Raw genomic sequence first — 4088 nt, 5'->3', positions numbered from 1 at the left:
TGCGATGGTTTTGGTATCCGCCCCCGTCGGCCCTCGTCCTGTCTATGATTCGGATGTGGTATATATTATATTTTTATAACTATTTGGTTCATTTATTGTTTATGACAAATATACCGACCAACGTGACATAGATTTTATTTATCTAGGAGGTTGTTGAACCGGAAATTCTAACCGACCCTATTGTCGAGAGGTTAAATTTAGTTGAAGAAGAAAACAATTACTTGAAGGAAAAAAATTGAGGAGGAGAAGATGATATTGGAGTTGCATGTTGCGGATGTCGTTGATGATCACAAGATCAAGATGGATGCAATGCGCTTGAAGATTAGAAAGATTAGAAAATATGCCATTCATACCGAGGCTTGGTATCATTATGCCGTTGGATCAATTGTTACCTTGGTTGCGATTATGATCGCATTTGTTTTCGCATTGAAATGTTTTACATAGTTTCAATGTATGGTTTAATTAATTAGATGCTCTGGAGAGATATATATATGTTGTTAGATGAGAACTATGTATGTACTTTGGTTTTAATGTGATGATGAACTTCTATTAATTTGGTCACTTAATTATCTATTCATCATGTTCTGTAATGGTTTTTGACACACTTAATTATATATAATGCACGCAGATGAACCGGCAATGGATGTACGGTGACAGACACACCTCCGAGTACATTAAGGGTGTGCATGATTTTCTCGAAGTGGCTGAGGCAAACAAGCAGAATGGTTTTATGTGTTGTCCATGCCCTATATGTGGGAATACGAAGTCTTACTCTGACCGGAAAATCCTTCACACCCACCTGCTTTACAAGGGTTTCATGCCACACTATAATGTTTGGACAAGGCACGGAGAAATAGGGGTTATGATGGAAGACGGCGAAGAAGAAGAGGACGATGACAACTATGTGCCCCCTGAATACGGTGATGCTGCAACGGGGGAAGCTGCTGAAGATCAAGAGGAACCAGACGATGTGCCCAATGATGCTGCAAGGGGGGAAGCTGCTGAAGATCAAGAGGAACCAGTGCCCGATGATGATGATCTCTGCCGGGTCATTGTCGATGCAAGGACGCAATGCGAAAGTCAAAAGGAGAAGCTGAAGTTCGATCGCATGTTAGAGGATCACAAAAAAGGGTTGTACCCCAATTGCGAAGATGGCAACACAAAGCTCGGTACCGTACTGGAATTGCTGCAGTGGAAGGCAGAGAATGCTGTGCCTGACAAAGGATTTGAGAAGCTATTGAAAATATTGAAGAAGAAGCTTCCAAAGGATAACGAATTGCCCGACAGTACATACGCAGCAAAGAAGGTCGTATGCCCTCTAGGATTGGAGGTGCAAAAGATACATGCATGCCCTAATGACTGCATCCTCTACCGCGGTGCGTACAAGGATCTGAACGCATGTCCGATATGCGGTGCATTGCGGTATAAGATCAGACGAGATGACCCCGGTGATGTTGACGGCGAGCCCCCCAGGAAGAGGGTTCCTGCGAAGGTGATGTGGTATGCTCCTATAATACCACGATTGAAACGTCTGTTTAGAAACGAAGAGCATGCCAAGTTGATGCGATGGCACAGTGAGGACCGTAAGAAAGACGGGAAGTTGAGAGCACCCGCTGATGGGTCGCAGTGGAGAAAAATCGAGAGAAAGTACTGGGCTGAGTTTGCAGCTGACCCAAGGAACGTATGGTTTGGTTTAAGCGCGGATGGCATTAATCCTTTCGGGGAGCAGAGCAGCAATCACAGCACCTGGCCCGTGACTCTATGTATGTATAACCTTCCTCCTTGGATGTGCATGAAGCGGAAGTTCATTATGATGCCAGTTCTCATCCAAGGCCCTAAGCAACCCGGCAACGACATTGATGTGTACCTAAGGCCATTAGTTGAAGAACTTTTACAGCTGTGGAATGAAAACGGTGTACGTACGTGGGATGAGCACAAACAGGAGGAATTTAACCTGCACGCATTGCTGTTTGTAACCATCAACGATTGACCCGCTCTCAATAACCTTTCAGGACAGACAAACAAGGGATACCACGCATGCACGCACTGTTTAGATGACACTGAAAGTATATACCTGGACAAATGCAGGAAGAATGTGTACCTGGGCCATCGTCGATTTCTTCCGACCAACCATCAATGTCGAAAGAAAGGCAAGCATTTCAAAGGCGAGGCAGATCACCGGAAGAAGCCCGCCATGCGTACCGGTGATCACGTACTTGCTATGGTCAATGATTTACACGTGATCTTTGGAAAGGGTCCCGGCGGACTAGCTGTTCCGAATGACGCTGAGGGACACGCACCCATGTGGAAGAAGAAATCTATATTTTGGGACCTACCCTACTGGAAAGAGCTAGAGGTCCGCTCTTCAATCGACGTGATGCACGTGACGAAGAACCTTTGCGTGAACCTGCTAGGCTTCTTGGGCGTGTATGGGAAGACAAAAGATACACCTGAGGCACGGGAGGACCTGCAACGTTTGCACGAAAAAGACGGCATGCCTCCGAAGCAGTATGAAGGTCCTGCCAGCTACGCTCTTACGAAAGAAGAGAAAGAAATTTTCTTTGAATGCCTGCTCAGTATGAAGGTCCCGACTGGCTTCTCGTCGAATATAAAGGGAATAATAAATATGCCAGAGAAAAAGTTCCAGAACCTAAAGTCTCATGACTGCCACGTGATTATGACGCAACTGCTTCCGGTTGCATTGAGGGGGCTTCTACCGGAAAACGTCCGATTAGCCATTGTGAAGCTATGTGCATTCCTCAATGCAATCTCTCAGAAGGTGATCGATCCAGAAATCATACCAAGGCTAAGGAGTGATGTGGCGCAATGTCTTGTCAGTTTCGAGCTGGTGTTCCCACCATCCTTCTTCAATATCATGACGCACGTCCTAGTTCATCTAGTCGACGAGATTGTCATTCTGGGACCCGTATTTCTACACAATATGTTCCCCTTTGAGAGGTTCATGGGAGTCCTAAAGAAATATGTCCGTAACCGCGCTAGGCCAGAAGGAAGCATCTCCGTGGGCCATCAAACAGAGGATGTCATTGGGTTTTGTGTGGACTTCATTCCTGGCCTTAAGAAGATAGGTCTCCCTAAATCGCGGTATGAGGGGAGACTGACTGGAAAAGGCACGCTTGGAGGGGACTCAATAATATGCAGGGACGGATATTCTTGGTCTCAAGCACACTACACAGTTCTACAGAACTCTACCTTGGTGACCCCGTATGTCGATGAACACAAGAACAGTCTGCGCTCCAAACACCCGGAGCAGTGTGACGACTGGATTACATGTGAACACATCAGGACTTTCAGCAGTTGGTTGGAAACACGTCTTAGAGGTGACACTACTGTTTGTGATGAGTTGTACTCGTTGTCCAGGGGACCATCTTCGACTGTATTGATTTACAAAGGATACGAGATAAATGGGAATACATTTTACACGATCGCCCAAGATCAAAAGAGCACCAACCAAAACAGCGGTGTCCGCTTTGATGCAACAACCGAGAGGGGAAAGGACACATATTATGGTTACATAATGGACATATGGGAACTTGACTACGGACATGATTTTAAGGTCCCTTTGTTTAAGTGCAAATGGGTCAATCTGTCAGGAGGCGGGGTACAGGTAGACCCACAGTACGGAATGACAACAGTGGATCTGAACAATATTGGGTACACTGACGAACCGTTCGTCCTAGCCAATGATGTGGCACAGGTTATCTATGTGAAGGACATGTCTACCAGACCGAGAAAAAGAAAAGATAAGGAAGCGAATACATCATACGATGAGCCAAAGCGCCACATAGTTCTTTCAGGAAAAAGGGACATTGTGGGAGTGGAGGGCAAGACAGACATGTCTGAAGATTATGAAAAGTTTCATGAAATTCCTCCCTTCAAAGTCAAGGCTGACCCAAGCATCCTGATAAATGATGAAGATTATCCATGGTTACGGCGCAATAAGCAAATGACACAAGCGAAGAAAAAGTGAAGACTTTCTCCCGCAACTATTATGATGATACCATGCCAACTTTGTAATAGACGAGTATGATATCATTGTCCGTTTTGTACACGAAGTGCATCCAGTTTTT

This window comes from Aegilops tauschii, chromosome 7, assembly GCF_002575655.3.
Source record: "Aegilops tauschii subsp. strangulata cultivar AL8/78 chromosome 7, Aet v6.0, whole genome shotgun sequence".
Taxonomy (NCBI): domain Eukaryota; kingdom Viridiplantae; phylum Streptophyta; class Magnoliopsida; order Poales; family Poaceae; genus Aegilops; species Aegilops tauschii.
This window is presented reverse-complemented; position numbering follows the sequence as displayed.